Genomic DNA, 14711 nt, shown 5'->3' with positions numbered 1-14711 from the left:
TGTTCAGTGTGTACATGCACTGGAGGCAAACACTTGTGAACAATATGCAGTGTCATTACTTAAAAAAACAACAACTTTTTATTGGAGAGATACTTCAACAGTTTTTCATACTCTACAGTTAGACATTCTCACAAAAGATATAGACCTTTGCATGGTGTTTAATGAATTATTGAACTTCAAAGAACCTTTGAGAAGTAGGGTCTGCATGGGATGGAGCAGTAGACATGAAAAAATGCTGTCCTCAAATGTATCTAGCAGTCAGTGATAGATGCTTGATCAGACAATACGAGCACTGAGTGAATGACGGTAACAGCATTAAATATTTACATATAGCAAAAGCCTCTTGACAGCAGAAAAGAGACAGTTTCAGCAATAGGGTGAATAAAACCCAGTGCAATATAGTAGCCTTTCTATATGACAACCATCCATTAATAACAGCCAGTATTTTTCCATGAGATGCATGTTAAAGTAATTGCTTGGGACTTACGGTTGTATTTCAGTCTAGCTATTTTATGTGGCCCTTCAGGAGCCTGTAAGTAATTTCTGTTATACAAGACATCAGTGTAATCTAGTATGGTTGATATTTGAATAAGAATTAATAACTGCATAATGATAATGTTTAATACTAAACAGAAGTACTTTTTGGCCTGTCTATTACTAAAACTCAGCATTGCTCTGCTTTAGCTACAATTACTGTAGTTTTACACTGCAGCTGGTAACAGGAGCTGTCATGTCAATCAGCTGTTCATGTCCAAAAGAAAGCTCTTCTATGACTGTACTCAAAAGAATTCCTGCAAGAAAGCAGGAAGCAATATGCTTTTCTCTCCTTCCCTCTTCTTCTAGAGCACTTTGATGGAAGTGAACCTGTTCTATTGGTGTCCAGCATGCCCTCATTTCATATTTCTACAGTTGTAGAACAGTTGGTATTGCTTGTGCTGTGTTTTCCAAACTGGGTCCCACTTGCTTATCACGTGATTTAGAAAAGAAATTACTGTATCAGAAACACAATACAGCAACTCAATGTTTATATTAAAGTGACAGCAGATGAATTGTGTTGAAGTTTCCTATGCTCTTTAATGCATTCTAAATTGCTACATGACTGTAAACTGATTCATTTTTTCATACTCTGAAGCTTGTATTATTATGATTAACCTAGTAACAGTTAATGGTCTGTAATTTCTAATAAAAACAATGTGGAAAACAAAGTAAAATGGAGCAACAGCAAGCCACTTTTTATTGTATCAATTTATTTGTGATAGCAAAATGAGGTAGATTTAAGTGATCACTAAGGTTGTTTGATTTTTTTTTTTTTTTTTTTTAAATATCATCTAGTAAAGAGAATTCTGTGCAAATGTGTTTTATGTTTTTACTTAGAGTTGTTTCCCAGCTTGATGATTTTGTTGTATGAAAGCAATTCATTTCTTAATACACGGCTGTCTGTGCTGAAATCATCCATGTTTGTAAGTAATCAGCGTCTCTGAGACTATGATCATGAACATGGAAAGTCTAAGGCCTTGTTTGTTTGAGCACTGATTAGTCATCGTAGATACAAGAGCAGATATAAATCTTTATGGAAAGAAACCTTAATCCTGGAGGCTAATTTGAGAAGCCATGAGTAGAATTCTCTAACGTGTAAGGAGTAAGATTATTTTGTTCTTTCATTTGCCATATATAGTAGGGGCAGTATTGATTCCTGTGGTGGCAGTTCAGGTCCTGAAGTGTGGTGTGGGTCAAATATCATACATATGTTTGCTCTACAGGTTTCTGATCTTTGTTTACTACTGTAAACTACTGTCTACTACGGGGTGAAGCTTTCTCAGTTTTCTTTCTAAGGGATTTTTAATCCTGCAGTGTCAAGGCTCTTTGCATCATAAAATCACATCATTCCAGTAGAAACGACCCTAAGTTGATCTAGTCCAACCATCAACCCATCACCGCCATGGTCACTAAACCTTGTCCCTCAGTACCTTTTGAATTTGGATTCAATTGGAAAATAAGAATTCCATTCCAAACAGCCTCAGTAAGCTTTCTCAGTCCAAGCTTTCGCTTTCAATTTCATTTATAATTATACTGGATTATTTTAGCATTTCTTTTGCATTCTGTGCCTTTTACTTGACCTGAGCCCATGAATTTCTGGGTTTTGTTACCAGTAGGAATTTGTGCTGGAGTTCAACCTGCATCAGTCAGTAGTCAGCATAAAATATTTCAGCTTCTTCCTGGACTAGGTTGCACCATAAAGTTCATTTAGTTTGCATTAAGCTAAGAATTCACGTGCAATACTCAGCAGAAGCACAGCAGGACAGTGGAAATGTGAAATGGCTGCAGTCTCCATTACAGTAATAAGTGCAGCAGCAGAAGCATACAAAGTGTCAAAATGCAAACGGGGAATCAATGTGCTTAGTTTGCAGTCTCTAAAACACTTAAGCTATGAAACCACTCCGGATAATAAGTCTATTCAATTAAGGAAAACAAACCTTTTTGAAAATGATCTCAGTTGAAGGTTTAGATAAGAGAAATCAGCGTCATAAAATACCCAAGTTCTCTTGGGCATAGTGCATGTACTTTGGTACGTACTATTTTCTGTTTCTGGAAGGTGTTTCTCTTTTATCTAGAAGAGCAACTTGTAATAAAAATGTTTAGAACTCCTTATCAGCCATTTAAGTATCTGAATGTTAGAGGACGTGGAGGAGGTTGTTGCATGTGACCCCACGTGCCTTCCCTCTGCAGCATAGCTGCTCTCCGCTGCTCTGCATGCTCTCTGCTGAACTGCGTTCGCTTTTGAACTCTTGGTGTCCCATGAATCCTGAGAGACAATCAAGTTAAAGTGCACGTCACTAGGTGGCACTGAAACATCGCCGTATGCCAAGTACAGTCGTGAGCTCTTCATCTGTGCTGCTGGAGCTGCCTGGATTTGTAAGTGTCAGTGATTTGCTTTATTGTTAGGGGGCACTGTAATGTATTCGTCTCCATTCAAGGCAGCCATTTAGTGCCCCGAAACATGCCCTCTTACTGCTCTGGCCTGTTGACTGTGCTTATTTGGTGTAATAATTAGCAGAATTTCTCACTAACGGTGGTACTTACTAACACCTCACATTTTCCACAGTGCTTCTGTACGTGATGGATCGTGCATTCTGTGAATGAAGTTAAGCGGGTCATAGCCTGAGCCCTGTACAACACAGCTATTTTCTGCAGGATCATAGTGAATAGATATATATTAACTTCTCTTTAATTCCCTGTGTGTAACACAAACAAATGCGAGTCTTTTTGTAATGGACTATTGAAAACTTGTAAGCGTAGAACAGTTAACTTGTCAACTTTTGGAATAAAAGCAAGTGAATGAGCAGCTGTGGAAGGTAGAGTACACTGACTTTTAACAGTGGCATGCTTTAAGAGCCTGTGTAATGCACTGCCAAGGTTTGTACAGATTGCTGTGCTTCGTTTTGGTGCAACAGTTCTCTCATGCACATTAAGGGTGACCTTTTTGCTACTGATGTTCAAGCACTTATTCTAGCATTTGCAAAAAGGAGAAAAAGGACTTTTTTTTTGCTTTTTATTAGCTGGAAATGAATGACTTGTAGAAAATTATTCTGGTGGAAGTACTGTGGTAGGGATCCCTCTCACCTTGTGTTATTTTTTTGCAGATATCGTGGCAAGAACAAATGGAAGTTAAAAATTCCCCAAGAATCAGTAGGCAAAGGTAGATGTTTTTAGTTCAACTCCTAAGTAAAAATCTAATGAAATTGCTAAGCAATGAATTCATTCAGGTTACAGTGATTTGAGGCATTTGTCATATAGAAGCTTAGCTCTGTGTTGAGACAACTGAGGCATTTCACACAGGGCCTCCAACAGTTTTCAGACTGTAAAAGCTTTCTCATTTCTAGTTAAGATGGGATTTCAAGCGTATGTAGTATTAAACATTGGCCATTAACTGTTGCTTTTGTCTGATAGCTTTGAATTTTAAAATCCTCCCAATAAATATATTTATTTATTCTATGTTGATCCTTTTTTCTTTTCCCCACCTCTTGTGAGTTCTAGTTACCAGTGAAGTGATTCTCCTTTAAAAAGCAAGTAATCCTGCAGTGAATCCAGCAAATAAGAACAAAGGTGACTCTGGCAGCTTTCTCTTAACGTCAGTTCCTTGCCCTCAGCCTCTGTTATTAATGCATCTGCACTGCTGTCACTCAGATAGTTTTAACACATGCATACTATGTGTCAAAAAGAGTGGCCTAGATTTTAGAATTTCAGGTTGAGAGTACCCCAACATACAAAACCACTGCATCGAATTATGAAATGGTTGACTTAAGGTACTGTAGACGTTCTGAGGAAAATGAAATTTATTTTCATATTGAGAATATCCTCCAAGGAAGCAAGAGAGTTGAATTTGAAGTGTTCATCTATTCTCTTAGATAGATACCTGCCTGTATGCCTTTAAAAATATTTTAATAGTTCAGAACAATCCTTCTCTGTTTTACAGTCATATTTGATTTTTTTTTCTTTTGTGGATTTGTTATAAAGCCCTTTTTCTTTATCATTCCAATTCCTTCACTTGTTCTAATTTACTGTGTGCTTTTGTTGTTCTTATATGTAATAATTTACTCTCTATATTTTAAAAGTGCCCAATTTTTTTGTACACTTCGCTTACTGGATCACTCCATGGGTTCAATTTTTAGCGTTTCCACAGAGTTGACTGATCATGTGCACTATTTCCTATCAATCTGAATGCAGCTTGAGAATCTGTTGCAGATCAGTGTGGCTGCCTCTCTTCATTTGAGAACCAAACAAAGTTTGATGAAATTAGCACACTTTGTAGGAATTGTTCACTTGTTGAATTTGGCAGCTGGGATATTGGGATGTGCATTAGTATAAATCTAGTTTATCTTCTTGTCTATCTGAAGAGACCAAATGGGACAAAGGAGAGCCGTGAGGAAAATTGGAATGGTCCTTTGTCTGCTCACCTGTCTTTCTCACCTTCAGAAATCCTATTTGAAAATACAGTTTGGAGAGGGAAAAAGTAATTTTTGAAGAGGAAGAAGACTTGACACCAGCAACCTCCTTCTCATTTGTACAATGCAGGCGGTGACAGCAACAGGACTATCTTGACTTTTAGGCCACTTGGGAATGTAAACATACGTGGAAAAAGAGAAGCCAAATGTCTCCCCTGAACAAATGTACACGGAAGGCTTAAGAAACAATTTTTGCGCATGGCTGCTTTAGCTGAGTGGCGCTTTTGCTCTGTACAATTAGAGCTGATCATTGTGAGCATTAGAAAAAGTTAATAAGAATGAAGCCTGTACATGCAAGAGGTAAAAGTGAAAACAGTCTTCGCAAGAACTAGGATATTTTCTTAAAAGCTTCAGTTGGGAGGAAAAATACCACCACAAAGTAAACAGTTCTCAATTCTGCTCAACAAATGTATTCTTAAGCAAAATGTTGACTTACATTATGAAGTGCTCCTTGGTTTGGCACAAAGCAAAATGCTCAACAGTTCTACTTCTTTCAGAGTAGATTAGTGCTCTCTTGTATTTTATCTGTTAGCACATCCTATGCTTATTCTTTAAATTGTGCAAAGATGATTTGAGGATAAAATGTGAGTGAAAGAAAACTGAAGAATCCTTTCTTTTACTGTAATACATTGACTTTATGATTGTGCTGTCAAGGTACCAAGTAGAATGGAATACAGATCCCGACAACTCCTGTCCAAGCTCATTTGAGCTGTGATGCAGAAGAGTTCTTAATACCAGCTTTAAGACTCCAGTGAACTATGTTCTTACAGAAGCAGGCCAGTGCCTCCTGATTCACTGACCACAGGTACATGGCTAAATGATTGAACAAAACCAAATGGAGGAATAAGATGCATCGAACTTACAATCAGCATCTCTACTGCTTGCAGTTTATTTGGCTAGCCTGTATAAGCAGAAGTGAAGGAAAAATGGATGATTCATTGCAGTCTGTTGGGAACCACTGAACTAAAACGTATCATTTAGAAAAAACATCCAAACTTGATATAAAAAGAATTCTCTTGATGGCAAATTCATCTCATGCAGTGGTACTCCTCTCCAGTGCTAATTATCCTTGCTTTTAAATTGAACTCCCTGTTTTTGGTCTGAACTTGCCTAGTGTTCTTTCGGACTCTGGGTTTTGCTAATCGTCTGCCAACTTAATGTTAAATGTTAGCTTTCTGTTCCCCATGTGGCTTATTATGGAGGCTGTGAACAAAACAAAGCCGTCAAGCTAAACAAAATTAACTACGGTTGAATTTTGCACTACATCTGAATTGTTCAGTTTGAGGGTTTTTTTTCTGTAACTCATTCTTGCTACAAGAAGAAATCCTCTTCTTTCAATGAATGCAATACAGAAATATCCTTCTTCAATTTGGATGCCCAAAATCAGTAGGGTTTTATTAATAGTTGTCTTATTATGCCAAGGCAAGAACTGCGGTTTATAGGTTTAAGTGAGTGTTATTGTCATCATTTCACCAGTGATATTGGTTATTAATATTAGATTATTATTATTACATTAAATTTATCTACCTTATGTTTTCCCTTGGCTGTAAAGGATGACAACACCATATTAGCTTTGTACTCCTGCGTAGCTTTAAAGATGTTATTTGTTGACTGTGCTTTTTCAGAAGAATGTTGACAATCTGTATGACGCCACACTTGTGAACTGTGATCGCAAATCCACGACAGCTGCCTTTAAATGTTTTTGAAGACTGGACAGGTGACTTGCACAGAACTTCTGCTCAAAGGCTTTTCTAGCATGAGAAACATTTATAGGAAGGTGTTTATTGTGTCCTTGGAAAGGACAAAGTACCAGGATTGCAGGGAAGAGGTGTCAGGGTGCTGCTTCTGCAGCTGAATTCTGGGGGACCTTATACACCCTTCTGTTGTCTGCAGTGATTTCGTGAAGTATGATATATAGTCTCAAAAATAATCTCAGAAGTAACATTTAAAAGCTCTGTATTTGGTGAAATGTGACTAATACATGAGGGGAGTGTTCCTGGAACACATTTCTTGTTACCCTTAAGGCTTTGACGGTATTACCATCTTTTTATTATGGAGTGAAGAAGCCTCTTAAATAATTAAATATGATGTCTAAGCTGGTTGTAGAAGTCTTCAAATTTTACCAGATTTGTGAGTGCTTTTATACTTTTTGTGGTGCCTGTTCTACTTATAAAATCTGTGGAAAATAACATTTATTCTGTTAAAAAAAAAAAAAAAGCCCTACGATGATGTTCAAGTACTATGTAATAGACATGACAGTTACAGTTTGTGAAATTTAATGCTCTAGCTCCTTATTGATCTTTCCTGCAGATGACTTCATGGCACAAGCATTTGCACTTAGCACCTGTTCTTTCTGCATTAACACTATCTTTGGAATTGTTATCAGGGGAACATTGGAAACCAAACTTGATGCTAAACTTAGGGACTTCAGGATTATTTTTTTTTTCCAAGCATCCATTTTATTTTCAGTTTACTTTTGACTGCTATTTCTTCTGGGGGATATTTTAACACGTAAAATATAGATATGGTTATAGACCAGGATTCCTGCGAAGCCCAGTATTTCCTGGAAATGATAAAAAGCTGCAAGAAAGTTCATTGCATCTTTGATCTTGCAGGTGGTTCTGATAGTTCATCTGTAAGCGCTGGTGTTTGCCTAGATCACATGAGGAATCTTAAGAATCAGCTTTAGTAATTTGAATGGAAAATATGCGATAGGATAAAAGGCTATAATCAACTGTACCCACAACAGAAATTGCAAGTTCAGTCTTGGTTTATATCTCAATTTCAAAAGGTATCACCTTGATCAACAGGTCTAAATTTCCCACAGGAATATGGTATTTTCTTTCCTGCAGCCAGTTTTCTTTCGCACGCTGGTTGGTGGAGGGCATCTCCAAAGAGGAGTTGTCAGAAGTCATAGCTGATCGCATTCCTTGTAGTGACTTCAAAGCAATTGTTCTCTCATGACACAAATCCAGATGTCTGCTTATTATGGGGCATGCCTTCATGCATACATCTTCTTTTATTATGTAAGCTTAGTGCTTTGAACTATTTCTGTAGAAACCAAAGGTTCCATCTTAAGTGAGGTACAAATGCATTGGAGGGAAAAAAGACCTCATCTTAACAGGTTGTTCAGTGTGCAGGCAGCGCTGCCAAATGTATTCTCTTTTCACTGTTAACATTCCTTATAATTTATTTTTACTTTATCTGGTTTTAAAGTTTACTGAATCCTTTTCTATGCTAAAGGATTGCTCAGGATTTCACACCTGATCAAACCATTGTACTTGATTCCTTGGGACTGGGTGGATTGAGGTATTTTTTATGCATTGTGTAAAATCAACTATTGGTGACAGTCACTAAGAAAGGTCTCTACCTTCCAGTTCAGTGGAGGTGATCTGATTACTTGGTTAAGAAATGTGCTTTCTCAACGTATATTAAGTATTTTTCTACAAAACTATGCAAAGTATGGCAAGCAGAAATGCCATAGTATCCTTAACCAGTTCCTTGTGATCCACAAACAAGATATTGATCCTAAAAATATCCACCCTTTTAAGTATTTTCTTTGATGCTTGTGTGCTCTTGCCCACATATAAATGTGAATTAAAAAAATTGGATACCTGATGGAAGCTTGGTTGTTTTCACCTGAAGTTGGAAGGTTCTTCTCGTCAGATACAGCTGATCTGTTTGCTGAATGATGCCCATTGGAAGAGTATACACAAATGATACAGGGAACAAGGAATGCATGTTGGTATCAGTATGATTGCGGGGATGGTAGAGGTTTGAGAGGTATGCTGAGGAGGCTCAGGGACATTTTGTCAGCAAAAAGAGGCTGCATTTGAATGATTTATCATTTAAAATTTCTATTATAGTTACATAAAGTACTAAACCATGTGTGACATATCTATGCTCAACTGGATGAGAAAATGGCCAGTCCTGTTCCATTAGCAGCCACTGGCCAAAAGAGTAATGTTCTTGTAGGTTAAAACAACAATTAAGGGGCACTTAACATCTCGAAGCGGTCAGAGGGGGGATACTGTTAGCAAAGACACTTTTCACACATTGCTAAGCTGCCTCAGTGCATAAATTAACTCGTGGTTCAGTTACATCAGTCAAGTATGTTGTATGTATGCATGACTGGTCTGTGTGTGTGCCAGAATCTGGGCCTGCTGATTTATGAGGGAGGCGAAAAGAGGCTGAAATGAGTAAGTAAAGCCAAGCAGTACCTTCGCAGGAGAGAGCATCGAGCAGTCCTTTAGACAGCTGCTCAGTTACAGAGGTTGGTGGTAGGGCTGAGGTCTGCTTGCATCGCAGTGGGAGAGCCAGATGCATGGTGTTGTATTAAATGACCAGCAGGCTCAAGTACAGTGTTGTTCAGAAATGGAGTTATGGGCTGTTAAATATCGCTAGTCATAGATAATCTGAACATTCGTTTATAGAGAATAATATAAATTCTTGTCATTAAGATGAAAATGGGTTTGGCATATAGTATCGTGGGGAGGGTGGAGGAGCTGTAGGATGCAAGGCACAGAATAGCGTGGTCAGATGCCTGCCAGTATTTCTGACAGAAGGAATGTAGCACAGGCAAGGCTGTTGGTAAATCTTGACTATAATGAAGGGTAATCTGGAAACATAACGTTTTCATGTGAATAAACGGTGCTGTAAAATTGGCCAGTCCCTTAAGATCTTTTAATGAGTGGCATTTACACAAATAATTGGAAGAAAAAAATTCTGAAATCTAATATATGTGATAATGGAGAAATAAAAGCTGTAATAGTGCACTTAGAATGTATTTTTTATTACTCTAGGTTTGCTTCTGACAGAACTGTTCTTAGTGAGCCACTTGAAGGATCTCGGTTGCTCTGAAGTTTTAATAGGTAACACTTGGAAGGCTTCATACTTTAAAGAAATGTCAAATTCAAAAATCCCATTCCTACCTTAATAGATATACCAAAGTTGGTTGTGGTTTTTTTGGTTGTTGTTTTTTCATTTTTTTTTTTTTTTTTTTAATAATCATGTGAAAGAATGTTGGGGAATAAGGCTGTGGAAGTTCCTGTGAAGTGATTGCTTTTTTTGTAAATGGGATCTTATTATGGTATCACGGTATTTTGACCATATAAATTATTTAATCTTCCTCTTTTCTCTTACTTGAGAGGAACCCTTTTCTTCATCAGCAACCTGAAGTAAATCCACATTCTGTAACAGTTAGCTTAAAAACAACAACAAAACCACACAGACCCCACTGTGCATCCTTATGGAAGGAAAAAGTTAATAGAAAGGAGGGGCTTATGGAAAGGCAAATGTTTTTGTCTGAGCTTGAGGTAGAGTTCTGTTGTGAGAGTATGTGTTTTGTGTGGGGGAAGTAAGGGCTGCCTTTCTAATTCTGATAACCTCCTGTGAAATGAAGAGCTACTGATGAAAATAATATGGAGGTGGAGATGATACTTCCTTCATCATTGATTAGAGGCCTTCAAAAAACAAACAAACTCGGACCAAAACAACTACAACCCTGGGAATTTGTTGACGGTGCTATTTTCAGCATACCTGGCACACTGATACTTGCCTGAGGAGGTGATCCAAGCATTCAGCCTGTTCTCAGCCTTTTGAAGAATATAACAGATGGTCGGTGCTCAGCTTATTGAGTATATGATATCCTTGCCAATAATAAAAATATGACTGAGTGAAAATCAATAATTGTAGAAACAGGAAGACAACAGGAAGATAAATGCAACAGTGAGATGCTTGGTTTGCCTGAATTATCTTTCCATGCATGTTCTCCGTAGTGGGATTCATCTTCTGCTTTGTTCTCTCTAATGCTGACTGTAAGGTGAAGGTACGTACCCAACAGCTGAATGCAAATTGCTTGCATATGCTGCAAATGCACTTGTCTGAAGTTTCAAATTGCCCTCTTTTCTGCAATATCTTTTTTGGGGGGGATAACGAGATGTACCTTTTCAGAGCAATGAAGAACAGCCATGTTTTTGGGAAACGGGCTAATTAGAATAAATCATATATTGTCACTGCTTATAAGAGGGAGTGCTTGTTGTAGAACTGAAAGCCAACATGTCTAAATATTTGATAGACATTATTGTCTGTCCATGTCTTTGATCTGTGTCTGACTTTTTGCATCTGTATGGGATGTTGCTCCAGGCCCGGAGAGATTACTTGGTGTAGTAAAGCTGATGTTTTCCCCCGTGTTCATGGGAAATGCAGGGCAGCAAACAGCCCTGGGGGTTATCTTGGAGGCAAATCCTGCTGGCATTGCCTTAAGTTGGCTTCTGTGCATAATTGCAACTTCTACAATAATTTCTTGAGTGCGTTTTATACTAAGTACTGGAAAAACAACTTTTCTGCTTAATGCTTCGAGATTGTTTATGCGTTAGAAGTTGTTGAGATGTTATGGCCTTAAATTTGTTTTCAGCAGTAATTTCAGTAGTACTTGAGTGCAGTTACTTTTCAATACGCTGTTTCAACCAAAATAATGATCGATCAGTTGGAAGGAGAAGATTTGATGAAACTCAATAGAAATTCTACCTTTGAGACAAACCTTTGTAGCATAATTATTGAAGTTCTCTTTTACAATGAAGTGAAACCCTTTAAGAACGGCATTGACAACCTGCAGGAAAATGTCAGCTGCAAAAACAAACTATGTATATGATACTGTATTTTGATATGTGACTTTGGTGTGGATTGGCTTTGTTGTAATTTCTTCTCCTGTTCTGTAATGTTCAGTGCACAACTTCTGGTGCCATGAAATAACTTGTACACATTTTGGTTGAGAGATTCTGCTTATTATATTCCATGTGATGAAATTTATACCCAACCATCTTATCAGTATATCCATTTATTACTAATGCGTGATCAGATACTGTTAGTATCTCCAGGAAGTTCATTGGATGCTCTAAAATTGAGTATTAGTGTTTTGATATTCATTCTGGTCTCTGAAGCCTAAGTGCAGCATTCCGGAAAGTTCCCTGGAGAAAGCACAACGTCTGCTGATGTTACAGGGATGGTGCAGATGGCGCTGGTTGGTAGTCTATGAAGCTGTTCAGCAAGTAGTGCATCCTATTCTAATACACTGGCCTATAACAGCAGAGGTTGATGCTGGTGTTATGGCAGTAGAGGTTGAACTTTCCCACCACCATTGTGTTACGTTTTGTTGCTGTGTGACAGATGGCAGCAGAGGGGCAATCTGACAGAATGGTGTCTGACATGAAAGCGCGTAGGAAGAGAAGTTGTGTCATTGAATTACTCCACGTGGAAAAAATGGCGCCTGTTGGCATTCATCAACGCTTGCTGAATGTTCATGGAGGCCAACAAGTGGATGTGAGCACAGTGAGTGGTGGGTGGTGCGTTTCAGCAGCGGTGACAGTAGTGACCTCTGCTGATGCAGATCGTTATGAGCGTGGCGTGCGGGCTTTTGTTTGTGGCTGGCCGCAATGCACGGTTAATAGTGATGACTGTGTTGCAAAATAGCATGTTGTAGCTGAGAATTTGCTGGATCAAATAGTGCTCTTTGTATCTGTTGTGGTTTCCATGGAAGTAAATAGGAGGCATTACTTTCAGAGTGGCTCACGTATGTGTAAAAATCTGTTGTTTAAAACATAAGAAATGATGTGGATGTGTGAATAAACTGTTCTGGCATCAATAGCTTTTAAAATGTAAAAAAACAAACAAACAAACAAAAAAAAACCCAACAGTTTAGCAGTATATCTTTAAGATACCTTCAAGGAAAGGCAATTTTTTGTATGCGAGGGTTTTCTTAAGGATTAGACGCGCTCTGTGCAGTGCTTATGTAGCAGTGCTTACACTTGGCATCAACCAGCTGGCGCAGCTAGATCCTCAGACTTCCTTTTTTTGACTTTTTGGAGGTACTAGAGAGTGGCTGATGCTTCTGACATCCGTGTGACAGCTTCTCGCATAGGAGATGAGCAGTGCGTTCCACCACCCAGCTGTGTGTATTAGTCTGTACATCAGCTGAGGCGCGGCACTTAGCCAGATCTGACAATCACATGTGAGCGCGTACTACCTATACACAAGAGTGCATTTCAATGTTGTGTGTGTTTTTGCCAGGAGGCTGAGACTTGACAAAGAAATTGTCAGAATCTCTCTTCTTCCCACCTCTTTTTCCCACAGTCGAGCCCATGTTTGAAATGCGGGATTTTTTTTTCGGCTGTTTAATGGGTTTTATTTTACAGCTGACAGAAGCAATCTAATGTTCTCAGTGATTTCATGTAATAAAATTGTAGCAAGCTTTTCATAATAGAAAAGAGTTATTGTTTTGGAATATACAGCATATTAGCATGTCATTTTCTGCCAACATAATCTGAAGCTGCATTATGCTCTGCTTCACTTGATGTCAATATATAATGTGTCCCCAATGGAAACTAGAGACCTAGAAAAATTACAGTTCTGCTTTCCAAATTCCAGTGCTGCTGTGTTGTCGGTCTTGTAAGAAGAACAGCAGATTGTGAATGAGGAGATGAGTATGTGAGAACTGTCTGCTCAGATTTCTATTTGGCTGCGCTGGTAGTTATAAACCCTAAAATCTCCTACACTGCTTTCGTAATTTAAGTCTGTCTGTCCTCTGTCTTGGTGCCTAAATTTCAGTTGTTTGCCACCACTGAATAAAATGTGTTAACATTTGTCATAGTTCACCTGTCCTTGTTTAGGTGTTTATTATGAGCCAGGAGTTGTAATGTATACTACTTCCCCTTCCTCCCTTTTTATAATAGGATTGCCAGAATGTAAAAAATCTGTTTTCAGTGTATATGGAACATATTAAACAGTTGTAACCTGAAAAGATTATGAAAAGGAAAATTTATGAGAAGAATAAGAATTGTTGCTTTGTAATGATGAGCTCTCTATGGAATAAGCAATTTGCAGTGACATCTAAGTGATGAAATATGCAGTTTTTTCTGCATAAATATCTTTTAGAAAACTGTTAGTTATCTGTTCCTCCATATTTTTTTGGTTATGATGATTTTTTCCTTTTATTACAACCATATTCGTTTAAAAACTGTGTTCCATTGTCATCTGTTCTTCCTCTTGCAACAAGTTTAGAACGAGCTGCAGTTTCAGTTATTTTACTGGTAGTGCTCATGTAGCTGAAAATATTGCAATAAAAATGAGAATTGAATGCTTTTGTTATTTGGAATGCTCCAGATAACAAAAATGGCTTTATGATCTTTCAGTTGTATTCCTATTAGTAAGTTTTTGTTAATAAACAAAGCTTTGGTAGAAATCATAAAAACAAAAACGAAAAACATACATCTTGGAAAACTAAGCCTTTTTTCATAGCAATTCATCAGTGACAGAGTTGGCTAAACATTGGTGGAGATTCTTGAAGCAGAGGTGAAGAGAAAGTTGAGAGATAGAGGGGCAGAGAAAACCTGCATGCAGTCAGCTGGATCTGAGGTCACTTCCAGCATCCAACCAGAGTTTCTGCTGGAATTGCACAAGTTGATTATGGCACTTTAATTATGGTCAGTGATGGTTTTCAATAGATGGTTGTGTTTTCTGATTGTTGTGTTGGTTTTTTTAGTGTTTTTCATTCATACGCCCATTTCAACAATCACTTTAGAATGCGGCCAGCATTTAGCCTCATTATTTTAATAAAAAATTATTAAGCCTTTCCATGGCATATGAGTCTCATATCTATTAGATCCACAAAGCAAAGTAAAAAAAAAAAAAAAAAAAAAAAAAAAAAAAAAA

At 37.8% G+C, this 14711-nt stretch overlaps 1 protein-coding gene across 5 annotated transcripts in view; it reads left to right on the top strand.

Moving 5' to 3' along the window:
* Positions 1-14711, top strand: part of FTO (FTO alpha-ketoglutarate dependent dioxygenase) — a 227629-nt gene that overhangs the window by 23803 nt on the left and 189115 nt on the right. Inside the window, exon 1 of one of the 5 annotated variants that reach the window (XM_042821626.1) lies at positions 9852-9874. The exons of the other annotated variants lie outside the window; for them this stretch is intronic. The gene's annotated coding sequence lies outside the window, so the exon portion shown is untranslated. Of the gene's footprint in view, positions 1-9851; positions 9875-14711 lie in introns of those variants that run through there. 5 annotated transcript variants of the gene reach the window in all.

Source organism: Centrocercus urophasianus, unplaced genomic scaffold (genome assembly GCF_019232065.1).
Source record: "Centrocercus urophasianus isolate 14NV4802_14NV808 unplaced genomic scaffold, USGS_Curo_1.0 seq_2, whole genome shotgun sequence".
Classification (NCBI taxonomy): Eukaryota; Metazoa; Chordata; class Aves; order Galliformes; family Phasianidae; genus Centrocercus; species Centrocercus urophasianus.
Note: the sequence above shows the minus strand (reverse complement) of the source record. Positions and strands in the feature narration are given on the sequence as shown.